Raw genomic sequence first — 27,738 nt, forward strand, 5'->3', positions numbered from 1 at the left:
TACAACAAATACTTTACCAGCTGAGCCATCCCCTCAGGAGAACCCTTCCACCCTTTTTGAGACAGGCAGTGTCTGTGTAGCTTAGGCTGGCCTCAGACTCATTGTGTAGCCAAGGATGACCATGAACATTTGACTCTCATGCTACCATTTTCAGAGCACTAGGATTGATTAGGCATGTGACGCCGCACCCAGTTTATGCCACGCTGAGTACTGACTCAGGCATGCCAGGCAGCACGCCACCAGATGAGCTACAGCCCCAGCGCATTTCTCCCTTTAAGTCATTTTTCCCAGGTATTTGGTCCCAGTAACCAAAAGCCGACCAGCACAATTCCTTTGCCCATTTCATTTCCTGTTGCTATGGTTGCAGCAGCTTTCCTAAGGTTAGTGTTTGCAAATGCATATAAGTCTAGTCTCTTTTTTTAACTTTCAACCTTCCTGTATCTTTTACTGCAGAAATTTATCTTGTAAACAACATATGGACGGTTTTACTGGTATGGAACTATTGTTTAACGGAAACATTCCATCATTAATACTATATCACAAATAAATTTGGGTTTGAATATTTATTTTGCTATTCACTTTATCTTCTGGGTTCCTAATTTTCTTCTTTCTTACCATTTCTTAGACTGACTTCTTTGATTCCTTTTTTTTTTTTCTGTGACGGAGTTTTTCTGCGAATCTCTGGCTGTCCTGAAACTCACTCTGTAGACCAGACTGGCCTTGAATTCACAGAAATCTGCCTGCTTCTGCCTTCCTAGTGGTAGGGTTAAAGGTGTGTGCCACCACTGCCCAGCTATCATTTCATAATTTTTCTTTTTTTGGTTTTTCGAGACAGGGTTTCTCTGTAGCTTTGAAACCTGTCCTGGAACTCGTTCTGCAGACCAGACTGGCCTTGAACTCACAGAGATCCACCTGCCTCTGCCTCCTGAGTGCTGGGAATAAAGGTGTGTACCACTATCAGCTGGCTATCATTTTATTTTTGTATGCATGGTCCTAGGGTCTCCTGGTTGTTGGACAAATGCTCTACCACTGAGTTCCATCCCCAACCCCCAATAGTCATTATTTATTTTAGAAATTAGCCAATGGCAATGAAAATGTTTAAAATGGATTTTTAAAATGTATTCATTTTCATTTATGGGCATTTTTGCCTGCTTGTCGGCATGTGCTTGAGGAGGTCAGTAAAGGACATCAGATCCTCAGGAACTTGAGTTATGGGCAGCTGTGAGCAGCCCAGTGTGGATGCTGGAGGTTGAACCCCTGTCCTCTGTAAGAACAGCAAGTGTTCTTAACCACTGAGCCATCTCTCCAGCCCCTACTCATGAATTTTCAAAACAGATTACTTAAAAAGATTTTATTATGTATTGGATACTAGGGCAAAGATAACAAAATTTTGAAGTTTTGGTATTATTTTATATTATTGTATTGCATGCACACACATACACACCACAGCAAGAATAAGGAGGTCAGAGGGCAATTTTCAGTAGTTGATACATCATGAACATCCAGGGGATTAAATTTAAGTCATCAGGCTTGGAGGAGAGGACTTTTACCCGCTGAACCATCTTACCAGCCAACTGTCCTTCAGGACAGCAGGGACTATTACACAGAGAAACCCTATCTCAGAAAAAAGCAAAGTAAAGCAAAATTTTTTTTATCATTCCGCATTTTGCCACTGTGGGTTAGAAAATTATTGTTTCTCAGTTTTCTGACAAAGAAGAGGCATGGGATTTTAAAGTTAACTCTTTGTCCCTTTAGGCTTACCTAGAATAGTTCTGTTCAAGTTTTGTTATTGTTGTTTTGGTTTTGGTTTGGTTTGTTTTCTGTGAGGCATGGGAGAAACTGTTCTGTGTTAATGCTATCCAGATTAGTAGCTTACCCCCAACCTAAAATAAGCATCTGATGCTTGTTTTCAGACAGGATGGGCTTGGATCCCCAGCCTTCTTATCTCCGTCACCTTTGTGCTAGGATTACAGGTATTCCCAACCATGCCCAGCCCTGGATTTTAAGTAATTTTACCTAAACTTAACATGTACACATGCAGTTGGTAATTCCCATATTGAATATCATAGCCCTAGAAATGATGTGTCCCTTTCTTGTCAGGAAATCCTTGATATCTTGTCAGTGATTTGGTTCGAATTTTTAAAAAGATTTATTTATTTATTATGTATAGTGTTCTGTTTGGGAATATTATTTTAACTCTGTGAGGCTGTGTTACTGGGCCTGTCTAAAACACCTAGTGGTCCTAATAAAGAGCTGAACGGTCAGTATCAAGCCAGGAACAAGGATAGGTGGGGCTGGCAGGCAGAGGTATAAATAGAAGGGAAAAAAACAAGGAAGGGGAGAGCAACAAGAGAACAAGTATAGGAGGACATCAGGGGCCAGCCACCCAGGAGGACATCAGGGGCCAGCCATCCAGCCACCCAGGAGGACATCAGGGGCCAGCCATCCAGCCACCCAGGAGGACATCAGGGGTCAGCCACCTAGGAGGACATCAGGGGCCAGCCATCCAGGAGGACATCAGGGGCCAGCCATCCAGGAGGACATCAGGGGCCAGCCATCCAGGAGGACATCAGGGGCCAGCCACCCAGGAGGACATCAGGGGCCAGCCATCCAGGAGGACATCAGGGGCCAGCCATCCAGCCATCCAGGAGGACATCAGGGGCCAGCCATCCAGCCATCCAGGAGGACATCAGGGGTCAGCCATCCAGCCATCCAGGAGGACATCAGGGGTCAGCCATCCAGCCACCCAGGAGGACATCAGGGGTCAGCCACCCAGCCACCCAGGAGGACATCAGGGGTCAGCCACCCAGGAGGACATCAGGGGTCAGCCATCCAGCCACCCAGGAGGACATCAGGGACCAGCCACCCAGCCACTCAGGAGGACATCAGCGGTCAGCCATCCAGCCACCCAGGAGGACATCAGGGGTCAGCCATCCAGGAGGACATCAGGGGTCAGCCACCCAGCCACTCAGGAGGACATCAGCGGTCAGCCATCCAGCCACCCAGGAGGACATCAGGGGTCAGCCATCCAGGAGGACATCAGGGACCAGCCATCCAGGAGGACATCAGGGACCAGCCACCCAGCCACTCAGGAGGACATCAGGGACCAGCCATCCAGCCACCCAGGCAACCACAGAGAAAGAAGGAAAGTAAGATACACAGAAGTAAAAAAAGATAAAAAACCAAAGGGAAAAGGTAGATGGGATAATTTAAGATAAGAAAAGCTGGCTATAAACAAGCCATGCTAAGGCTGGGCACTCCTAACTAAGCATAAGCCTCTGTGGGTGAGTTATTTGGCAGCTGGGTGGTGGGCCCCTCAAAAAGGAGCAAAAACAGCAACTATAAAATGGCGCCCAATGTGGGGCTCGGATATCCATCTGGAGCCTGAGAAACCTGAAAAAAGAAGACACGGCTCCTTTAAGAGGCCCGGCTGTCCAGCTGCCAGCGCTAAACAGAATCTCTTAGAAACAGCAAGCTAAGTAAAAACTACCTTCAGCAATGCAGGCATGCGATTCCATAGCTAGGAAGGTTTAATGCAGCTCTCCGTCATGAACTCTAGGCTTAGCTTCCCCCACCAGAGAAGTGGGCGGGGCCAGCTGATAGAGCTGCAGGTGTAGTAGCATAACCATTTAGAGTTTTCTTGTGCAGTCAAAAACGGCTAGAGATGTGCAGTAAAAGAGGTCCAGACGGGAGAAACCTCTAAATAGGTTCCAGTGTGTTTTACAATGTGCGTAGGCATGAGAAATAGAGAAAGGGGTATTAAGCAGTCATAGAAAGAAAGAAATAGTTTAAAAATGATAAAGTCTCTAAAGAGAGAGTAAAAGTAGTAAAAAGAAATAAGCCATGTGGAGATGGGAAACACACAGGGGGTCTGGATCCTGTGTGCTATTGTGTTGATTTTTATGTTTTTTTATTGCTGAAAAGCAAAGGACAGCTGCTAAGAGACCTGGAATTGAGAGCAGGACTGTGGAAATACACCAGCCTAGATATTTTAAGAATGTCTTAAATTTTAAAAGCCAAAAAATAATATTTACCAAATGGACAACAAAAATGTTTTGGAGTTTTGTTTCCACAGGAAAGGCTGTGGATTTATTCCAGGTTGGTAGGGATCTGGTTTCATCAGAGGTGATATGAATCAACAAAGGTTAATGCTGGTCTTCCCAGGACTTGGCCATTATCTCTGTTTGCTCTCTGGGACCCTAAAGATGTCTTCACCCACGTTCAGCAGGAATCAGTCTAGAGTACACAACATCCACAATCCCGAGAGCTGGGATGTGGGAGGCTTTTGGTTACTTGGTGGGTCATGGATGTTTGTTATAATTTAGGGGAATATAGGAATATACGATTAAAAAAAACAACTATTCATCTCAGATATTTTGCCTTGGCAAGGATTTTGGTATATGGATACAAATTCAAAGTCAATTTTGTTACACTGTACATATGTTTTTACTCTTGTTTAAAGGGCTTTTATATGTTGAGACCAATTTAAGGTCATTTTTGTTACCATACACTGTATATATGTTTCTACTCTGTTTAAAGGATTTTTGTGTTTTGATACCAATTTAAGGTAATTTTTTTCAACATATTGTATGTATGTTTCTGCTTGTTTAAGGAATTGTACCTAAGCAGTTCATTTAAAATGTAAGGTAAAATTCTACTTTTTAAAAGCTATTACTATAAACTAAGATAAAATTTGTAGATATGTTGGTATGCTTTCCAGACTATAGAGAGATATATTTTAGATAAATAGGTGGTCTTCAAACATTTCAAAGACCTACAGGATATGGCATTTAAAATGTTTTGTTAACTTAGCACTTTTCATGACAATGAGACACATCTGCTCCTGGCAGCACCAATTTACTTCAGAGATGATCAGCATCGAAGAAACTCCTTAGGGAGTTTGCTTTTAATGTTACAAGACTGGCCATTTAGACAAGAAACTGCTTTTGCCTTGACTGCTTGACAGTATGCTGTATAAACTGGACATGCAGGACCCACAGAAAAATGACGGCTGAACTTTGCCAAAACAAGGCAGGACAGTCCTTCAAAATCCCTGCTTCAAGGAAGAGTCTGCAAGACATTCTAGAGGATACAGAGGAAAATGACTGACAAACTGCCAATATAGGCAGGAAAGTCTTTCAATTTTCCTGCTCTGGTGATGTCTTCCAGATACAGTGCACCTGTAGGCTGAAGATGGATGCCTCAATGTTGCAAAGAAACTCGGAGCAACTGTCCAGGCAGTCAGGTGTCGTCTCTGTCATTTCTAGAGTTTTTGGAAGTTGTTTGCAACATTTTGTTTGTTTGTTTGTTTGTTTTTGTTTTTGTTTTTTGATTTTTCAAGACAGGGTTTCTCTGTATTGTTTTGGAGCCTGTCCTGGAACTCGCTCGGTAACCAGGCTTGATCTCAAACTTACAGAGATCCACCTGCCTCTGCCTCCCAAGTGCTGGGTTTAAAGGCGTGTGCCACCACCGCCTGGCCAGCAACATACTTTTTGTTTACTTAAATGATGTTTTATCTTTCTGGTGTCTTTGAAGACTCGTAGTTATAGTTGAAGCTTTCCTTAGATATAAAGTATATTAGGTATAAAACTTTGGATTCACTAAGATAGGATACATAATGCATTATTTTCTAAATATGCTAACTACAGATAGACAAAATATTGTAAATTAATTCTTACTTGACAGCTGTTTTGTTGTATGTAGATTTATTGTTAAAATTAAACCCTTTCGCTGGGCATTGGTGGCGCATGCCTTTAAACCCAGCACTTGGGAGGCAGAGGCAGGTGGATCTCTGTGAGTTCGAGACCAAGCCTGGTCTACCGAGCAAGTTCCAGGACAGGCTCCAAAACAATACAGAGAAACCCTTTCTCAAAAAAAAAACAAAAAAAAAAAGTTAAACCCTTTCTTTTTATTTAGACAAGGGGGGAATGTTGGAGAATATTATTTTAAGGTGTGTGACTCTCGCCTAGGCTGCATTTGTTTACTTCTATGAAGCTGTGCTTCTATGTCCGTCTAAAACACCTGGTGGTACTAATAAAGAGCTGAGTAGCCAATAGTGAGCCAGGAGCAGGGATGGGTGGGGTTGACAGGCAGAGTAGAAATAGAACGAAAAAAACGAGGAAGGAGAGAGCAACAGGAGAACAAGGAGAGGAGGCTGTCAGGGGCCAGCCATCCAGCCATCCAGCCATCCAGCCATCCAGCCATCCAGCCATCCAGCCATCCAGCCATCCAGCCATCCAGCCATCCAGACACCCAGACACCCAGACACCCAGACACCCAGACACCCAGCCAGCCACCCAGCCACCCAGCCACCCCAGCCACCCCAGCCACCCCAGCCACCCCAGCCACCCCAGCCACCCAGCCACCCAGCCACCCAGCCACCCAGCCACCCAGCCACCCAGCCACCCAGCCAGCCATGGAGAAGGAAAGTAAGATGTACAGAAGTGATGGGGAAGTCCTGTGTATATGTCAATAAAGCACTGTGGGCCAATAGGGAAGCAAGATAGGTGGGACTAGGAGTCCAGGAGGACTCTGGGTAGCGGAAACACAGGGAGTCATCATGTAGCCCGCCAGAGAAGTAAGATGTCCATCCGGTAAGAGAAATACTTAGGTGGGTTAAATATTTAAGTCAAAGATAGCCAGCAAGAAAGAAGCAAACAGCCAACAGCTTCATAATTAATACAGCGTCCTGTGTGTTGATTTGGGGACTGCAACGTGGCAGAGCCCAGGAGACTGGTGGGGAAAAACCAAAGCAGCTGGCAAGGAAAAGGCTTCACTCTACACAGAAGTAAAAAGATAAAAGCCCAGAGGGAAAAGGTAGATGGGTTAATTTAAGTTAAAAAAAAAAGCTGACTGAAAACAAGCCAAGCTAAGGCAGGACATTCATAACTAAGCATAATCTTCAGGAGCTGGGTGGTAGAACCTCAAAAACCCAAAAGAGTAAAACATCAAACTAGTGCTCTGTCTGCATGATACCTGGAGGCCAGAAGTGGGCACCAGATCTCATTACAGATGGTTGTGAGCCACCATGTGGTTGCTGGGAATTGAACTCAGGACCTCTGGAAGAGTAATCAGCGCTCTTAACCTCTGAGCCACCTCTCCAGTCCCTGGTTTGAATTTTTTAAATTTATTTTATATTATATTTTAGTTGTGTGTGCCTGTGTAGGTCAGAGGGCAACTTTTGGGAGTCAGTTCTCTCCTCCTTCATGAGGGTCCCAGGGGCTGGACTAAGGTTGGGTGTCAAAAACCTTTGCCCACTGAGCTGTATCACTGCCCACTAGTGTTTGGCTGTAAGCATGGTCATGTGACCCCGCTCTTAAATGAGGCATGATCTCAATCGGCCTTGTCCCCAGGTTTCTTGTTACTGGAGACCACATCTTCTTAACTTTCATTTCCTCTAAGATTCTCTCTACTACCTCACATACTCTCCAAGTAAGGAGTAAAACTTTATTTTGCTTATATCTTAAGTGTATGGTGTTTTTTTTTTTTTTGGTTTTATGAGACAGGGTTTCTCTGTATTGTTTTGGAGGCTATCGGTCCAGCCCAGCCTCGAACTCACAGAGATCCGCCTGCCTCTGCCTCCCGAGTGCTGAGATTAAAGGCGTGCGCCACCACCGCCCAGCAAGTGTATGGTGTTTTATAGTCTGTATGTCTACACCATATGCATGTGGTGCCCATCCAGGTCAGAAGAGGGTGTCAGACCCCCCAGAACTGGAATTACTGAGCGTTGTGAGCTGCCATGTGGGTGCTGGGAATCGAACCTGAATGCTCTGGAAAAATAGCCAGTGCTCTTAACCGCTGAGCCATCTCTCCAACCTCCCAGTGAGATTCCTTCATAGAACTATCATCACTGGGAACTGTTTTTGTGTGTGCCTGTGTTTGTGTATTTACATATATGTGTGGGCGCACTCCCTTCTGTGTGCACACATGGAAACTGGAAGTCACAGTTGAGTGTCTTTCTCTGTTGCTCTCTGCCTTACTGTTTTGAGACAGGATATCTCACTGAACCTGGAGCTCACTGTTTTAGCTAGACTGGCTGGCCAGAGAACTCCAGGGATGCTCCTGTCTCTGTACCCAAGTCCAGCACTGTAGTTACAGGTGTGGGTGCTGGGGATCTGAACTGACACCCTCATGTTTGTCCAGCAAGCAATTTACCCACTGAGTCATCTCCCCAGCTCTAGAGACCATACTTAAAATTTAACAGATATTGCTAAGACATTTACTCTACGGCAGATACAGTTTGGAATAATCTACAATTACTAACTCACTTAACCCTTTTAACTTGTGTGCAAGTACTTAATTATCTTACCTTACAGAGGAAGAGACCAGGAGAATGTAAATGGCTCCCTTGTGAGCCAGACATGGTAACTCATGCATGGCAGTTCCCGTTACTCAGAGCACTGAGGCAGGAGAATCTCTTCAATCTGGGAGTTTGAGACCAGCCTGGGAAAGAGAGACATATGCCCAACACGCTTGAAGCCCTGGGTTCCATTCCCAGCATGGCATAAGCTAGGCATGTGACATAAGCCTATAATCCCAGCACTCGGTTGGTGGGGACTGATAGACCAGAAGTTCAAAGTTATCTTCAACCCGATAGCTAGACTGAGGCCGGTCTGGGCTGCATGAGACCCTGTCTCAGAGCTGGGGTTCAAGTTGGTACCCATAAACCAAATCCATCGCCTCTGATTGTCTTCCTCGAAGGTTAATTTGCTTTCCATCTGACTCCATAGGAAGAGTTTTGAGATTGAGTTGTTTACCAGGTATTCTTTAGGTGGCAGTCCTTGTGGAATGAATGAATGAATGAATGAATGAATGAATGAACAAACAGATGAATAGCAGACAGTCATTTGTTTGCACCCGTTACCCCTATCCTGAAAGAAGACTGAGCCTTCCTCGGGAGGCTGATGGGGACCCATGGGTCATCTCTTTCCTGGCTCGCTGATTATACCCTTCCCTCTGGCTCCAGGAAGAGACCTGTCCTGAGGCTTCAGAAGCTCTTTGGGTTCGCTCTCCTCCTGCTGGGTGCTGCAGCTGGCTTCCCTGTGGAAGCAGAGAGAGCTGGCCTTCCCCCTTGGCAGCGCTTGCGTCCCTTTGATGTTCCCAGAGGCCAGGCTCAGTGGGAGGCTAGGCTTCTGCTGCTAATCACACAGCTTGCTTGGGCCTGTCCACGTGGCTGGCTTTGAGGGTCAGCCAGAGCTCTGGTGGGAACTGCTTACTGCTCTAATTGGGCCTCTCTTGGGAGGCAGCAGGCCCTGGGTCTCACTTGTCTTTACACTGGCGACAGCATCACCCTCTCAAGGAGGACATCATGCTTCCTGGTGCAGCTGGTTCTGTAGCCAGCCTGGGCAGAAGTTCACTGCTGTTCTACAGAAACCCTGGGCAGTCTGGGTCCTGGCCAAAAGCCACAACAAGGCTCTACTCCCTACTCGCTGGCAACTGGAATGAGTTCCCACAGGAAAAAGGACTTTCCCTCAGCTCCCTTGGCCACCCAGGCCCTGCTAAGCATCAGACCCATAACTCTGGCTTCTGGTGTTTATGAAGAGTCATCCATGTGTGGTATTTGGAATGTAATTGGCCCTCATAATCTCCCAGGGAGTGACACTATTAGGTGTGACTTTGTTGCAGTGGGTATGGCCTTGTTGGAGGAACGGTGTCACTGTGGGGGCGGGCTTTGAGGTTTCCAAAGCTCAGGATACTGCCCAGTGTCTCAGCCAACTTCTTGTTGCCTGCAAGATATAAGACTGTTAGCTACCTCTCCAGTACCTGGCTGCCTGCATACTGCTATGCTCCCCACCATGACTAATGGACTAAACCTCTGAAAGTGCAAGCAAGCCCCAATTAAATCTTTTCCTTATAAGAGTTACCATGACCATGGTGTCTCTTCACAGCAATTAAGAACCCTAACTAAGACACCATGTGAATACTGTCATACACTCCAGAGTTCCTGCAAACCTAAAAGCCAGAGGTGACCATGTCCAACCAGAGCAGACTTGAGTCCCCACTGACACCTAGCAGGGCAAGCCTGTTCCAGGCACCAATGTCCTGTCCCTTGCCTCCATTTACCTTTCCTGAGCAACTGAAAGAATGTCAAGCACCAAGGGAGCTTTATTTCAGAGTGCTTGGCAACATGTCTTCTACCCTTCAGACTCCAAGGACCTATCAGAGCAAGGATGAACTGGCCCTTATCACCTGCTTGTGGTTGACATCACCTCGGTGAAGTCCCAAAGTCCACGAGCCTGGTTCAGTTGAACTTAACTCTAACAAAAATGTCCCATGTCTTCCCACGATAGCCCAATCTGCTTTATTTCTTTTGTGACCTATGTGTGTGTTCGGTATATGCGCACATATATGTACATGTACAAAATCCAGAAGAGGACATGCAGTGTTTTTCTCCATCACTCCACCTTATTCCTTTGAAACACAGCCTTTCACTGAACCTAGAACTCACGACTTTGACTGGTCCAGCAAGTCCTGTGAGCTTTCCTGTCACCACTTCTCATAGCACTAGGGCTGTATACAGGCTTTTGTAACCACCCATGGTAGACGGAAAGTAATTGGCCCCGTAGGCTCACAGGGAGTGGCACTATTGAGAAATGTGGCCTTATTGCTGGAGGAAGGGTGTCACTGTAGGGTGGGCTTGAGGTCCCCTATGCCCTAGCTATGCCTAGTACAGTTCACTTCCAGCTGCCTGCAGATCAAGATGTAGGACTTTCGGCTCCTTCTTCAGCACCGTGTCTGCCTACGCGCTGCCACGTCCTGACAGGATGATAATGGTCTAAACCTCTGAACTGTAGGCCAGCCCCAGTTAAATGTTTTCCTTAAGAGATGCCATGTTCACAGCAGTAGAAACCCTAAGACAGAAGTTGGTACAGGGACTGGAGTATTGGTGTGATAGGGTGGACCATGCTTGTGTTAAAAGGAATATGAACCTTGGGACTGTGGATCAGAAAAGCATCTGAATGCTTTTAAGTGCTACTTAATGGGCCATGGTAGTAGGAGCATGGAAGACAATGGTGGGGAGTGTGATCTGATGAATTGGGGGGGCTGTCTCAAGAGGTTTCAGAGGAGAAGAATTTTAGCTTGTTGCCTGAAGATCATTCTTGTGATATTTTGGTAAAGAAGGTGGCTGCCCTTTGCCCATGTCCAAAAAATCTGCCTGAGGCTAAATTGAAGAGAAATGGATTAATTCCATTGGTAAAGGAAATCCCCAAACAGCCTAGTATAGAGTCTGCTGTGTGGTTATTAGTGGTAACTCTAGTGAAAATGTGTAATGAAAAGGAGGAAGCTGACAAAGTAAAAATACAAAATATACAATTTAAGGAGAAATTGGAATGGACCTCGAAGTGGAATGGAGATAAACAGATTAAGAAATAGAATAAATGGAGAGGTGATCTCAGAGGAAGATTATACCCTACTAAATTGCCAACTTGTGAAAATGAATTAAAGAAAACCTTAGAGCTTGGTGTGGTGGTGCACACCTTTAATCCCAGCACTCAGAAGGCAGAGGCTGGTGGACCTCTGAGTTCGAGGCTAGCCTGGTCTACTGATCCAGTTTAAGGACAGTCAAGTTTAGGTAGTGTAGGAAACCACCAAAAGCAGGAAGCTCATGAAGATGTAATTGAATGAGGGAATCACGTTCCAGCCCCAGCAAGCAACAGAACTTGGCAGCTTTGGCCACGTGGTTCTGGCTTTAGAATCAAGGACAGAAAAAAGGGGTTATGGGATGGATATTCCTCAGTGACTAAGGAAAGTTGCTGAGGTCAAGTGTGTGTTGGGGGTGTCCCCAAATGGAGGCCCAGAGAGACCATTGAGTGAAGCTGTGAAGGAGAAGCCTGGATTGCTTTGTTAAATGTTAGATGATGCCAGAGCCATGGGCTACCGGCCGAGGAAAGCTGCTAACTGGGAGTGGAACCAGCCCAAGAGAAAGAAGTGTGTTACAGTCAACACAGCTGAAAGGAGCTGGAGATCTGAAGAGTGTTTTGACATCAGACATGGAGGTGCAGAGTTTGGAGTTTGCCCAGCTGGTTTCTGGCCTTGCTTTTGTCCAGTGTTTCCTCTCTATGCTCCATTCCCTACATTATGGAACAGTAATATATATCCTGTGCCATTAAATGTTGGAAGTATGTGATCTGTTTTAATTTTGATTTTACAGGGCATTACAGTTAAGAGATTGCATGAACCTCAGGAAAAGACTTTGAACTTTAAAACATTGTTGAGACTGTGATAAACTATGAGGACTTTTAAAGTTGAACTAAAAGCATTTTGCGTTATGACGTGATTACAAGCTTATGGGAGCCAGGGAGTGAAATGTGGTAGTTTGAAACACACACACATACACACCAAAAATCAAAAACAAAAACAAAAATCAGAGGCAGGGGCTATACACAAATCTGAAACTGTGGAATCTGGTGTTTAGCTCTGGCTTCCTGAAGCGACTTCATTGCAGGTAGAGCAAGAATGAAGAGCAGAAGGGAAGGGGGGAAGGTAGTAGGGTCCTAGGCTATTCTGCATCGAAACTCTGAGGATGTAAGGGAATCCAAATAAAAACTTAGGGGCTGGAGAGATGGCTCATCAGTTAAGAAAGTATACTGTTCTTACAGAGGACCCAGGTTCATTTCCCAGGACCCACTTTAAGCAGCCCATAATAGCTCCTAACTCCAGCTCTAAAGGTATCCAGTGCTCTGCACTCCCTGCACTAGCACTTATATGCATATACTCATTGCACTGGTTAGGTTTTTTCTTTTTTAATCAACTTAACACAAGGTGGGATCATTTGAGAAAAGGGAACCTCAACCGAGAAAATGCATCCATCAGTTGGCCTGTAGCAAGTCTGTAGGGCATTTCCTTTATTTATCTCAAGACAGGTTTCTCCGTGCAGCCCTGGCTGTCCCAGAACTTGCCCTGTAGGCCAGGCTAGCCTCAGACTCAGAGATCCCCCTAACTCGGCCTCCTGAATGCTGGGATTAAAGGTGTGCACCACCACCTCTCAGCCTCAGAACCTGTTCTTAGGAGAGCAGGTTTGAGACTTTCCGGAAAAAAATCTCTGGGGTTCTTTTGTGGCAAGTGTGGATTACGAGAGGAGGGGATGGTTCCTAAGTGGGTGGGTCCTTTGGCCCTGAGGTTCCCTTGCCCCATGAAAAGAACCAGGGCCCTTTTTGCCCAGGTCTGAGAGCCTTGCTGACTTGCCAGTGTCTTGCATCTCTATTGAGTCAGGCCGAGCTGATACCCACTCAGTCCCTAGTCATGTTAGCGCTGTTCTATTTGTTTGCTGGGCCTTGGGGTCCAAGGCTGGGACTTGTAAAACCTAAGTGTCCTGTTTCTAATATGTGGAGATCATTTTCAAGACCCAAACTCTCCTCTACAATCACCTTGAGGTCATTGTAAGTGCCACCTGTCACCTGCGCCTCTGTTGAGTCTGTCGTTTACATCCCAAGCAAGCCCCAGAGCCTGGCTGGTTCATCGGGCATCACATTTCTCTCTGGCTCTGTTGGTCCCCAGACTGCTGCTACTTAATGATGCCAGCAGCAAGCTAATGATGGCAAGGAACATGAGTGTGAATAGCACTTTGTAAACTGTGATGCTCCTGTTATCTTTTTTCTGTTTTTAAAATTTGTAGAAGTGTTTTGCCTGTATGCATATATATGTGTACCACGTGCATGCCTGGGCAATATGGGACGTCCTTCTGTATGCTGCAAATATGTGTTGCTTTTATTGATTGATGAATAACGCTGTTTTGGCAGAATTTTGCTAGGCAGGAAATCAGAACAAAGGTACAGAGAGAAGGAAGACAGAGTCAAGGAGAGGCCATGTAAAGAGTTAAGGGCATCACTGGTTAGCCACAACCACTTGGAGATACACAGATCAGTAGAAATGGGTTAATATTTTAAGAGAGAGCTAGCCAATAATAAGCCTAGACCATTGGCCAGACAACTATGGAGAGGGAAGCACAGCTCCCACCCAAGCAGTTCCAGAGCTGGTGGTCTGCCTTATGTCTCTGTCGCTCTCTTTTTCTGTGTGTTTTGAAACAGGGTCCACAATGTAGTCCTGGAATTGACAGAGACCCACCTGCCTCTGCCTCCCACACCTAGATCTCACTTTCTCTTAATCCTCGTGTTTATGACTATATTAAACCCCAACTGCTTCATAGAAATAGAGACAGAGACACACAGAAAGACAAGAGGCAGACAGACAGAGTGAGTGAGTGAGACTCAGAAGAAAGTATGACATGTTCAAGAGTGTCTTCTCTTGTGTGGGCTGCTATTTTTAAAAAATCACAGAAACTAAGAGATACCAAGTGTGGGTATATGCTCCCCAAGGATAACAGCCTATTTTTAAAAAGTGTGTGTGTGTGTGTGTGTGTGGGCATGGGGGTACGCAGGTGTGGGGGGGCCGAGGACAAAGCAACTTCAGGTGTCATCCTCAGGCATGCTGTTCATCCCCTTTGAGACAGACCCTCCCGTTGACTTGGAGGTCAACAAGTAGGCCGAGACGTCTGGCCAGGAAATGTCAGGGACCTTCCTGTACGCAGTGTTGAGGTTAAAGCATTCACCACCAATCCCGGCATTCTCACCTGAGTTCTAGAGATCAGACTCAGGTCCTCATGCTTGCAAGGCGGGCGTTCTGACTGAGCCATCTCCCCAGTGCATCAGAGTCCCTATTGGAAAATCTGCCCTTGGACATGGTGGCACACACCCTTAGCTCCAGCATTCAAGAGGCCAAGACATGTAGACTTCTGTGAGTTTGAGGCCAGCCTGGTCTACCCAGTGAGATTCTGTCTCAAAAAAAAAATGTCCTCATGAGCTGATGGTGGAACTTGCCTGTAGCCATAACACTCAGTAGAGTGAAGTAGGGTATCAAAACCAGCTGGTGTTACATTGCATGAGAATGTCTCGAAAGTTACTTTTCCTTTTTTTCTAATTTCTCAGTAGTCATCTTCCTCATTGCGTTTCCAAGGGAACCCAAAAAAAATCCAAGTGGGCTAAATGATTAATAAATAGCCAGGCGGTAGTGGCTTTAATCCCAGCACTCGAGAGCAGAGGCAGGTGGATCTCCAGCCTGGTCTACTGAATGAGTTTCAGGACAGCCAGGGCTATGCAGAGAAATCCTGTCTCGAAAACTCAAAAATAAATAAATAACCTGGGCATGGTGGTGTGTGCCTTTAATCCCAGCTCTCAGTAGTTAAGAACACTGGTTGCTCTTCCAGAGGACTGGAGTTCAGTTCCCAGCATGCACAGGGCAACTCACAACCACCTGTAACGCCAGTTCTAGGGGATCCACAAGCGCTGCACACGCGTGGTGCACAGGTATACATGCAGACAAAACTTCAGGACATAAGATTAATGAATTTTGAAAACAAACAAAAAATTAATACACCACGCTGTGCACTGTCACAGTAGTATTGACAATTTCACCACGTGAGAAATCTTGGAGAGCTCTTTTAACTCCTTAGGTCTGACCCACATTTAAAATTGTAAAGTTTGTAGTTACCGCGGGTAGGGGGTGTATGCACGTGATGTGGGGAGCGTGTGTCATTCAAGTGTGGAGGTCAGAGGACAGCTGTATGGAGTTAGCTCTCCTTCCACATTCGTGTGGGTTCTGGGGATCACACTCCGGTCTCTGGTCTGCAAATGCCTTTAACTGCTGAGCCGTCTCCCCTGCCCGAGCCACAGTTCTGCACTCCCCAGACCGTGTGGTAGCTGTCTGGGGTGTTAGGCTGGAGTTAGGCAGTGGTTAGGGTGGTGAGGTACAGAAGGAAGAAGAGGGTGTTCTTTTGCCAATGCCAGATGAGGACTGACATTACTGTCTGTTGTTATTTTAAACATTTATTCTTTCTGTTGTTGTTGCTTCTGATACAAGGTTTCTCTGTGTAGCCCGAGCTCTTCTGAAACTTGATATGTAGGCCAGTCTGGCCTTGAACTCAAAGAAATCCACCTGCCACTGCCTCCTGGGTGCTGGGATTAAAGGTGTGCACCAGCACTGCTCAGCTGCTTTTATTTTTTGAAATATTTATTTATTTGAGAGTGTGTAAGTCTGTGTGAGTGTGTGGAGATGCACGCATGGAAGCAAGAGGAGAACGTTGGATGTTCCATGTTCATAACTCTTGCCCTCTTCCTTTGAGGCAAGGCCTCTCTCTACGACTCCTGCTTTCTCAGCTACAGTAGAGATCAGGAAAACCCAGATGTCTCTGTCTCCCCGTGAGCTGGTCCCTACAGGTGCGTTCAGGAAAGACCTGGCTTGTCACATGGTGCTGGGGGAGCTCTGACCGTCATGATTGTGCAACAAGCACTGTTAATGTCCGATCCATCTCTCTGGCCCCCAGTGACAAAGTAGAGCTCTAAGCCCATGTGGGCTCTGCCCGAGCACCAGGGACCACACAGGAAGTCTAGGAAGGAGGAGGAGCCAGCAAGGGCACTGAAAGGGAAGCAGGACAGGGCACTTAGTCGGGGGAACTTGTGTCAAGGGGTGATCCGCTGTGGGAGAAGATGCTGGTGCCCGAGAAAGACGGTGATGAAAGGGAGCTGATCACAGCATGGAGCCCATTGGTGACGTCGACCGGAGAGGGCCTGGGGAGAAGGAGGGGGCAGAGGTGTGGTTAGAGTGGGCTCCCAGAACCGTGGGAAGAGAAGCAGCCCCACAATGTGTGGGCATCCCTGTTGCGGAATATTAGTTTAAGATGTGTAACATTTGTTTGTGCTGTGGAGTATCTGCTTAATGATGCAAAGATGTGTTGCATTCTTTTATGTTGCATTTGTTTAACTCTATAAAGCTGTGATTCTTTGCCTGTCCAAAACATCTGATTGGTCTAATAAAGAGCTGAATGGCCAATAGCTAGGCAGGAAAAAGAAACAGGAAGGGCTGGCTGGCAGAAAGAATAAATAAGAGAAATCTAGGCTAAAGAGTGATGGCTGGATGTTGGTGGAACATACGTTTGATCCCAGCACTCAGGAGGCAGAGGCAGGCGGATCTCTGTGAGTTGGAGGCCAGCCTTGTCTACAGAGCAAGTTCTAGGACAGCCTCCAAAGCTACACGAGAAAATCCTGTCTCAAAAAAAAAAAAAGAAAGAAAGAAGGAAAGAAAGCAAGCAGGAACAGTGAGAAAAGAGGAAGGAGAGGAGGATGTCCAGGTGAGCCACCCAGTCACACAGCCAGCCACCGAGTAAGAAGGGAAGCAAGATACAGAGAATAAACAGGTAAAAAGCCCAGAGGCAAACGTAGTTAAAGGGAAGCGGGATAATTTAAGTTAGAAAAGTTGACTAGAAACAAGCCAAACTAAGACCAGGCATTCATAAGTAAAATAAGACTCCATATATTTATTTGGAGCTGGGTGGCAGGCCCCCAAAGAGAAAAAACAAAACAAACAAAAAAACCTACACATCCCATTGCTCAGAAGAGTTTCCCCCTGGATTTAACAGTGTCTGTGTCACCGAGACCATGCCCTCACTCCCAGGACCCGAGTAGCTCTGCTTCTGATGGTCTGCCTCATTTAGAGTTGATCTGGGGACCGGGCACTCCTTGAACATGCAGCCCACACAGCAGAGTTCCCACCCCGTCCTCCCCCAGCACCTGAAGCTATCTTGGCTTTACAAGCTGCAGGTCTGCACTTCAGAACCCGTGGCCTCACTTGCCCTCCCCACCACCCTGGCTTTTGTCCCCAAGTGAGCCGTGTTTCCAGTTTGACGCTGTCTCTTCTGCTCACAGGGACTGCAGCTCCTGTTTGAGCGTCTCTCTTGCCGTGGTCCCAGAGCACAGCATAGACCTTCCCTGCCTTGTCCTGTACTTTGAGGAGACATAGGTAGCAACTGATTCTGTGGTGTATTAAAATCGGGCCAAGAGCCAGACTTGGTGGCTCACACCTATAATGCCAGCACTTGGAAGCAGGAAGGTTGGGAGTTCAAATCCAACTTGGGAAATATAGTGAGTTCCAGGCCAGAGTGAGGCTCTGTGACTATAAAGATTAATTATTGGCATTCCTATCATGATGAGCTTCCTTCCTCCCTTGCTCATTGTGATCTCTGATGGGTAGGAGCTGTGGTTGTCTGCTTGGCAAGGTAGTCTATATGTCACTGCCCTGTTTTTAAAAAAGCCAGCAGAGTCCTAATTGCTGCACACTCATACACTTCTTCAAAAACTCTTTGTTACATTTTTAAAATCCATGTTATGTTTTTGTTGTCTTTTGTTTGTTTGTTTTTGTCTTGAGACATGGTCTTACTATACAGCATTGGCTGGCCTGGAGCTTCCTATGTAGGCCAGGCTGGCCTGGAACTCAGAGAGGTTCACTGGCCTCTGCCTTTCCAGTGTTAGAATTAAAGGTATTCACTGCCGTGCCTGGCTGTTTTGTCAGATAAGCTCTCGATGTATAACCCAGGCTGACCTTGAACTCCTCATCCTGCTGCCTCACCCTCCAAGGTGCTGAGATTATGAGTGTGTGCCACCATATCCATCTTTAAAAAAAAAAAGCCGGGCGTTGGTGGCGCACGCCTTTAACCCCAGCTCTCGGGAGGCAGAGGCAGGCGGATCTCTGAGTTTGAGGCCAACCTGGTCTACAGAGCGAGTTCCACGACAGCCAGGGCTACACAGAGAAACCCAGTCTTGAAAAAAACAAAACAAAACAGATTCTGCCTCAAGTTTATTTATAGACACAGCACAGGACAGCAGCCATCTGCAAACCGTGAGGAGAGAGGGGCCCCACCAGTCCATCTGTCTTCATTTTGGCAGACAGAGAGAGGCTGGGCTTTCACAGGAGCCTGGGGACCTTTGGGACCTGAGCTGGAAGTGGGGCAGGTACTGGGTCCTGAAGCGGCAGCACTGGTGACAGTGTCCTACACAGGAGGGTGCCATTTGTCGGAACAAAGCCAAAAGAACGGTGCATGGTGAACAATGCCTTGGGGAACTGGGAGAAAGGCTCCTGGAGGAAAGGCAGGCAGAGGGCCTCTTACCGCAGGAGCATTTTCTTCCCCGTCATTCTTGGATGTGGTTTCACGCCTCCTGTGACAAACACTTACACTGAATGTATGAGACGTGCTTATTCCCGTTGCATGTCAGAACATGGCTATGGAACCCATTCTGGTGCACGGACATGCTCAGTGCTCTCCTCCCTGAACCTGAGTCTGGATATGGCCTTCTGCCTTGTTTCATGCGTCCCAGATACAACCTATAGTACATGGCAGGCAGTTGTGTTTAGGCTGGTCTGTCCTGAGAAAGTTCTGCAAAAGTGCACAGCATTAAAAAGTCTATAGGAAGCCGGGCGTTGGTGGCGCACGCCTTTAATCCCAGCACTCGGGAGGCAGAGGCAGGCGGATCTCTGTGAGTTCGAGACCAGCCTGGACTACCAAGTGAGTTCCAGGACAGCCTCCAAAGCCACAGAGAAACCCTGTCTCGAAAAACCAAAAAAAGAAAAAGTCTATAGGATTAGGCTGCCGTCCGCCCCATTCCTTAAGGTCCTCAGATCCCAGGTGCTTTGGGCAGATCTGCATAGTCAGTGAAAGTCAACAGTTGTGGGTAAACAAGCCTCAGGAATCTCATAAGGCCTGTTTCTGTTTACCAGGGCCTCTCTTAGTTCTCCCCAAAGATCAGTTCCCTCAGGCAAGTGCTTCTAGTTCCCTGTCAATCCAGCAGGCTATATAGCTCCGAGACCCCCAACCTGCAGTCACACATAAATCTGCCTGTCTTTCTGACATTTTGCTCCTCCTCAAGAGACAGCATTGGCAGTCTGATCCCCAATAAACCTTTCTACACACAGCGTGGTCCAGTTCAGTGGTTTCCCTGCAGCCTCATTTACAGCAGGAGGTAAAGCCTGGGCCAGAGCTGGGGTTGCAGCCTTAGCCTTAGTTTGGGCCTTGGCCTTTGGTTGGCAGAGCCTGAGACGCTTGACTCTGTAGCCATGACCTGGTTTCCAGAGCGCAAGTAAGATGGCAGTGCTTGCACGGGCCCTGCTGGCACCGTGGACTGAGCCTCCTATTCACAAGGGCCTTGAGAGTCTTACATGAATACCCACTGCCTTCCCGTTGTTTGCCAGAGTCTTCGGATTCAGGACCTACCTGCTGTATTTCTTTTCTTTTCTTTTTTCTTTTTTTTACAAGACAGGGTTTCTCTGTATTGTTTTGGAGGCTGTCGGTCCAGCCCAGCCTCGAACTCACAGAGATCCGCCTGCCTCTGCCTCCGGAGTGCTGGGATTCAAGGCATGGGCTACCACTGCCTGGTGTGATCTGGTTTCTTGATGACATTTCTATGCATTTGGGTACTGAGTGTGTATGGTAGAAGACTTGGGCCATGTTTTCACAATAGCCTGTGGCTCCCAAGGCCTTGGAACTAGAAGGGATGTTTGGTTTTTTGAGACAGCGTCTCACGTAGCCCAGGCTGTCCTAAATCTTGCCATGTAGCTAAGGATGTCTCTGAACTCTTGATCCTTCTGTCTCCATCCCTGGAGTTCTGGAATTACAGGTGAGTGCCTCACATTCATCTTTTTTTTTTTTTTTTTTTTTTTTTTTTTTTTGGTTTTTCGAGACAGGGTTTCTCTATTGTTTTGGAGGCTGTCCTGGAACTCGCTCTGTAGACCAGGCTGGCCTCGAACTCACAGAGATCTGCCTGCTTCTGCCTCCCAAGTGCTGGGATTAAAGGCATGTGCCACCAATGCCCGGCCACATTCATCTTTTTAATTTTCCTTTTAATCATTGACTTTTTATCATTTTCTTATAAATTCTTTTTTTTTTAGATTTTTATTTGTTTATTATGTATACAGTGTTCTGTCTGCATGTAGGCCAGAAGAGGGCGCTAGATCTCATTACAGATGGTAGAGAGTCACTATATGGTTGCTGGGAATTGAACTCAGGACCCCTGGAAGAGCAGCCAGTGCTTTTAACCACTAAGCCATCTCTCCAGCCCTTCTTGTAAATTCTTAACTTCCCCCTCACTAAATACGTTGGCTTGTCCCAGGCATCCTGAAACCCAACCCACTGGACATCCATTTCAGATGCCCAGGCCTACAGTGTATCATGTGCGCTGACAGTTTCCATGCCCCATTGCAAAGTGTGCCCCAGAGCCTCGGGTGCCAGCTCCCACTGCCCTACTCCTCTCCATTCCAACCAAGTCCCCTGGCCTCTCTCAGCACCTTGGCACCCTGGGGCCTGGCAGGGGGTGGGTCTCCGTGTGACCACAATGGAGCTGCGGTATTTTTCCATGTTTCAGAGGTGTCTGTCCCTACATCATACTCGATGGAACCTGCCCATCTCTGTCACAAGGAGAGTTTTATGAGTTTCCTGAAGGAATCAATGAGACAAGAGAGACCTACCTCTCTTATTGTTAGAAGAACAATCCAGGCTTCCAGGAGAGGGAGGCAGAACCCTTGGCCAGGACATACTGGGTGTGGTAGTGGCTCTAAAGTATCCTATGGCTCCCTTGGGACCAGGTGAGTCCTCAGACTCATCTGCACCATTCCATCCCTGATCCAAGCTCACATTCTGACCGGTTCATCATCCGGGACCGAGGGACAATCACATTCAATTGTGGGCAGCTTGGCAGGGGCAGCAGCTCTCTGTGATGAGATGCAGTTGGCACCAGAGTGTGGGACAAAGGACTAGCTGGCAGGGAATCAGAGAGTCCCTTCTGCCACCAGCTCCGGCTTTCCGCTGGGGATATGTAAGAGGATTAGGGCTCAGGACTCCAGACAAGGGGCTTTTATTCGCCGGACTGAATTTTCATTGGCTTACAAAGCCCAAGTGGAGGGGGAGGGTCTGTTCTCTGGTCTCTTTTGGGGGGCACAGAGAGCCCTGCCCCCTCGGTAATGGATGGAGGCATCTAGAGCCTACCACATCTGTTTAAGGCAAAAGCTCCAGGGTCCAGGGAGAGCCATTTACAGACCGGCAGGGAATTTCCTGAGTCAGCAGTGCCTTATATGGGAATCAAAGTCCTGAAATGTCAGGGCAGCAGAGGCATGTTGCCACCATTCCATTCTCTGAACATTTGTCTGGGGAAACTGAGTTACAGAAGAGGCGATATGTTGGAGTCCTCTGGAGCGGGGACTGGGATGAAGAAGGGAAGGAAGTGGTCCCACCTGGAGCAGGCTGTCCTCCCTCTGGTGCTAGGCTGATCTGTGTCCATGATGGGTGGCCTGTCTGTGCTAGTATCTCTCTCCCGGTCCCTGTCCCTGTCCCTGTCCCTGTCCCTGTCCCTGTCCCTGTCCCTGTCCCTGTCCCTCCCTCTCTGTCTCCGTCTGTGGCCCCTCCCTCCCTCCCTCCCTCCCTCCCTCTCTCTCTCTCTCTCTCTCTCTCTCTCTCTCTCTTTGAAACAGGGTTTCTCTGTGTAGCCCTGGCTGTCCTGGAACTCACTCTGTAGACCAGGCTGGCCTTGAACTCACAGAGATCCACCTGCCTCTGCCTCCCGAGTGCTGGGACTAAAGGACTGCACTGATGTGAGACTTTTTGGTTTGTTGTTGTTTTAGGCGGAATCTCCAGTGTCCCAGGCTTGCTCACACTCGCTGTATGTAACCCAGATGACCTTGGAGCCCTGATCCTGTGGCTTCTGTTTCCTCAGTATTGGGGTCACAAGCATGTGACACTACAGCCCCAGTGTGGAGTTCAGAGGGCGACTGTCAGGGTGAGTTAGTCGTCTTCTTCCATGTAGTTTCAGGGATCTAGTTTAGGTCACTAGGCTTAGTGCAAGCACCTGTGACCACAGAGTTATCTCTCCAGTGTTGCACACACACACACACACACACACACACACACACACACACACACACAATTAGAATTTGACATCTTTCATATTTGCTTCAGTTTTTCTTAAGAAAATAATATGTGGTACATCTCAGTGGTAGAGCACATGTTTAGCACAGGAAGGAAGAGAGGAAGGGAGGGGGAAGGGAGGGAAGGAGGGAGGGAGGGAGGGGAGGAAGGAGGGAGGGAGGGAGGGAGGCAGGCAATACACAGGAAATTAAATCCCCTGATACTTGTGTCCACTTTCTCCCTCCAGAAATAAGTACTGACAAGACTTTAATGTTGATTCTTCTCGTCTATGCCGTTAACAAATCCTGAGCTAACACTCTTCAATCCAATGTACCCACTGGGAATTCAGCAATGAACTTGACTGGCAAAAATTCTTCCTTAGGTGTCAAATAAATAACTTAGCTAAATAAATAACTGAAACATATAGTATTGCTAGTAAGAGAAACGCTCATGAGGAAAACACAGTGGAGAAGGGGACACGGGGGTGACAGGTGACTGCATGGCTTTGAAACAGGGCACACAGAAAGTTTCAGTTTCTATGATTGTCTAACACAAAACCCCCAGACTTGGTGGCTCAGACACAGAAACCAGCTCTGACCCATCCTGGTGGCCACAGATGCGGGACATCTTAACGGGGTGCTCTGCCTCAGGTCTCCCTTAGGATTGTGATCAGATGAGAGACGGAGCTGGGGTCTTCTCTTTGAAGATCACAAGTCTGGAGTCTGGCAGTAGACACAGAGGGGGATCCTCAGCATCTCTAACTGTCTTCAATGGCCTTTAAGCAGATTCAAGGCCAGGCTTTCTCTCAAAGCCATGAGGGCTCTACCGTAATGCATCTAAGAGTACCAGGCAGAGATGAAATGCCTTTTACCATGCAGCATTGAAGATCTTCTGTGTCTTTTTTTTTTTGGTTTTTCAAGATAGGGTTTCTCTCTGTATTGCTTTGGAGCCTGTCCTGGAACTCGCTCTGTAGACCAGGCTGACTTTGAACTCATAGAGATCCACCTGCCTCTCTGCCTCCCAAGTGTTGGGATTAAAGGTGTGCACCACCAACGCCTGATCTTCATCTTCCTTTTTAAAGGAGTCTTTTGCTCTCTCAACAGCCATTCTTAAGTCTATATCAAAAGAGGCTGGAGAGATGGCTTAGCTGTTAAGAGTGCATAAGCTGTAGGTCCTGAAAAGACAGTTATCTGATTGGCAGTTGGAAGGACAGGGCTGTTGTTGTGGTTTGAATGAAAATGGCCCCAATAGGCTCTTAAGGAGTGGTTCTACTAGGAGGTGTGGCCTTGTTGGAATAAGTGTGTCATTGGGGATGGACTCTGAGGTTTTAGATGCTCAAGTCAGGCCCAGTGTCATTCTCTCTTCCTGCTGCCTGCCAATCCAGTCGCAGACCTCTTGGCTCCTTCTCCAGCACCATGTCTGCCTGCATGCTGCCATGCTTCCTGCCATGAGGGTAATAGATTAGCCCTCTGAACTGGAAGCCAGCCACCCCAAGGTTTTCCTTTATAAGAGTTACCATAGTTCCCACCACTCGGGAGGCAGAGGCAGGCAGAACACTGTGAGTTCGAGGCCAGCCTGGTCTACAGAGCGAGTTCCAGGACAGCTTCTAAAACAATACAGAGAAACCCTGTCTGGGGAAAAAAAAGTTACCATAGGTATGGTGTCTCTTCACAGCAATAGAAACACTAAGACATCTGCATTCAATTTTGTTTTGTTTTTGTTTGTTTTGACAGGGCCTCTCATTATGTAGATCAGGCCAACCCCAAACTCATAGAGATCTGCCTGCCTGCCTCTACCTCTGGAATATGGGGATTGAAGGTGTGTGCCATCACACCAGGCTAAGTCCTGTATTCTTCTTTTTTAATTTATTTTTATTTTATGCACATTGGTGTTTTGCCTGCAAGTATGTCTAAATGAGGTGGGAACGGGAGTTACAGCCAGTTGTGAGCTGCCATGTAAGTGCTGAGAATTGAACTGGGCCCTCTGAAAGACCAGTCAGTGCTGAGGCATCTCTCCAGCCCCTAAATCCTATATTCTTTTTTTTTTTTTTTGGTTTTACGAGACAAGGTTTCTCTGTATTGTTTTGGAGGCTGTTGGTTCAGCCCAGCCTCGAACTCACAGAGATCCGCCTGCCTCTGCCTCCCGAGTGCTGGGATTAAAGGCGTGCACCACCAACGCCCGGCTTTATATTCTTGACCATAGAGTTTGGAGTGGGATTTTCAGAACCCACACAAAAAGCCAGCCATGATGGCATATGCTTGTAAGCCCAGCGATGGCAAGATGCAAGGTGGACACAGATGGATGCCTGGGGGTGTATTGGCCATCGAGCCTGACCTACCTGGAGAAGTTCCAGGCCAGTGAGAGACTCTGCCTCAAACAAAAGGGGGGTGCCCCCCCACCCCGCAGCTACCCTGACCTTTACATGATGGAGAGCAGATAGCCACAAGTTGGTCTCTTCCATCGACATGCCCACACTGTGGCAGGAGCATGTTCACAATCTTCCCCAATAAATAAATACATAAGTAAAATAAAAATATAAAATTAAAAGAGATGTTTAAGGCTATCATCTGCTACATAGTGAATTTGGGGCCAGTTATGACCTACATAAGGTCTTGTCTCAAACAAGCAACACTGGGCATAAGGGCACTCTGGAGGCTGAGGCAGGTTGATGTCTGTGAATTCAAAACCAGCCTGGTCTACCTAGGAAGTTGTTGTAGGTCAGCCAGGGCTATACAGGGAGACGCTGTCTTAAAAAAAAAAATAAAGTCGGGCATTGGTGGCGCACGCCTTTAATCCCAGCACTCGGGAGGCAGAGGCAGTCGGATCACTGTGAGTTCGAGACCAGCCTGGTCTGCCGAGCGAGTTCCAGGACAGCCTCCAAAGCCACAGAGAAGCCCTGTCTCGAAAAACCAAAAAAAAATAAAGAAAGAAAGAAAGAAAGAAAGAAAGAAAATATATCTCTTTATTTCTTTTGACAGGGTCACATCTAGCTTTAGTGGACCTCAAGCTCATTGCATTGCTAAAGGATCCTCCTGCCTTTACCACCTACGTGCTGGGATTAAGTGTGTGCAGCACAAGCCGGGCAGTGGTGGTGTGGTGCACACCTTTGATCCCAGCACTCAGCAGGCAGAGGCAGGCGGATCTCTGTGAGTTCAAGATCTACTACTCTGGTCTACAGAGTGAGTTCCAGGACAGCCAGAGCTACAAAAAGAAGCCCTGTCTCAAGAAACCAAGGGGGAGGAGAGAAAGGAAGGAAGGAAGAAAAGAGAAAAAAGAAAGTTTCACGAACTTTTCTGGTCTTGCCCCATGTCGGCACAGAATGTCCTGGGTGAGACAACACAGTAGAAGTAGCCAGGACCCACTTCCCCAGCCTGACACGTCAGTATGGCCAGGTGCTATCAGGACATAGCTTAATAGCAACCAGACTTCAAGCAAGAAAAGAAGTCTCTCGACCATGAAAACGCTCCAACCGAGCCATCACAGGAGTCAGAAGCAAAAGACCCGTAGGCTGCCGCCACGGCCTCTTATCAAGATACCCAAAGCCTTCAGCTCCCCTTAGCTGCTTCTGCCTCCAAATCCTCTACAGATGGAAGCGTTCTCTTCAGGGCTCAGAGTGGTGGCATGCTCACAGCACGGGAGGGCTTACGAGGCAGCGTTTGATGTTAGATAGCCCTGTTCTTCGAAGCGCCCTGGCAGCTGCGGGCCCCTCCTGCCTCCGCTGCTGGGCCAGTGGCCACAAGCTCCTCACCCCTGCTTCCGAAAAGCCCATTCATGGCTGCTCTCAGGGTCTCATCTCAACCCTGCTTCCCCTGTCTACACAAAGCCACCCTTTCTTCTCGGGGACACAGGTGGCAGTTGAAACTGTAAATAGTGATGTCTCTTCTTGGGGTTCCATAAAGCCCCCAAAGGGCAGCTTTGTCCGTGCGTGGTGCCAAGGAGTCTGATGAGGGCACTTGGTCTCCATTTTAGGCAGAACTAAGCAGGGCAGCACCCCAGAGCTGAAGGGCACCTTACAGACAGACCCTCCGGAATTACAGACAAGACAGGCAAGGTTCTTACTCTCAGCCAGAGCAGTGAAGACTCGAGTCCTCCACCTTCAGCTGTAAGCCGGAGCGGGCTGTCGGCCTTGCCTACCGCGGTCCCTCCAGGCCTCAGACTCACTAGTCCTGCACGTGCATGCTTCCTCCGTGACCTGGGCTGGCTACTGATGAATTCTCTCTCTACCGGCCTTTCACGTGGTGCTCAGGATCCTATTGCTTTGGAATACTTCACTGTCTTCACTGCCAGGCAGAAATCAGCATCTCCTGGCTTCCTGTCTGTCCTCCTCCAATGCAAGGCAGCCAGCGCTGTTGGCTTAGAGGCCTTCAGGACTACACACCCATCCATCAATTGCCCCTCAGCAGCAGGACGCCCAAGGCCCCCGCCTCTATTTCCGGTTCACACTACCTCAGACCCTCTTCTCAGCACTCACGTTGTGTGTGCTGCCTCTCGCCTCAGCGTGAGAGTTGAATCCCAAGAAAGTCATTCCAGGGGCTGGAGAAGCAGCTCAGCAAAATGCTTGCTTGCTTTGCAAATGTGAGGACTTGAGTTCGATCTCCAGCGTTCATGTAATCCCAGTGCTTGGGAAGTGAGACAGGGGGATCCTTGCCGCTCTTTCCAGCCAGCCTACCCTAATTGGCAAACCTAAATTGCTAGTAAGAAATCCCTGCCCCCTCTAGCAAGAGGCTCAGTGGGTAGAGGTGTCTGCTGCCAAGCCTAATGACCTGAGTTGTCGCCCCCCAGGACCCATGTGTTAGAAGGAGATCACCAGCTACCGAAAGCTGCCCTCTGCCCTTCACAGCCAAGTTATGATGTGCGCATGCCTTCGCCCACCCAGTCAGTAATCAGATGCCTGTAATTATAAAAATTCGCCTTAAAAAACAAAGTGCTATGCTCAGCAGGTAAAGGCGCTTACCACCAAACCTGATGATAGCCTGCTCTTGATCCCTGAGACCCACACGGAGGAAGGGAAGACCTGAGTC

At 47.6% G+C, this 27,738-nt stretch overlaps 1 long non-coding RNA gene across 1 annotated transcript; it reads left to right on the plus strand.

Annotated features, from left to right (window-relative positions):
- Nucleotides 1-17,050: 17,050 nt before the first annotated feature.
- Nucleotides 17,051-23,141, plus strand: LOC110341795. Its single transcript, XR_005874957.1, has 3 exons — nucleotides 17,051-17,188; nucleotides 22,435-22,589; nucleotides 22,965-23,141. It is a non-coding gene; the product is annotated as an uncharacterized LOC110341795 (long non-coding RNA).
- Nucleotides 23,142-27,738: the final 4,597 nt, after the last annotated feature.

Source organism: Mesocricetus auratus, unplaced genomic scaffold (genome assembly GCF_017639785.1).
Source record: "Mesocricetus auratus isolate SY011 unplaced genomic scaffold, BCM_Maur_2.0 Super-Scaffold_100691, whole genome shotgun sequence".
Taxonomy (NCBI): domain Eukaryota; kingdom Metazoa; phylum Chordata; class Mammalia; order Rodentia; family Cricetidae; genus Mesocricetus; species Mesocricetus auratus.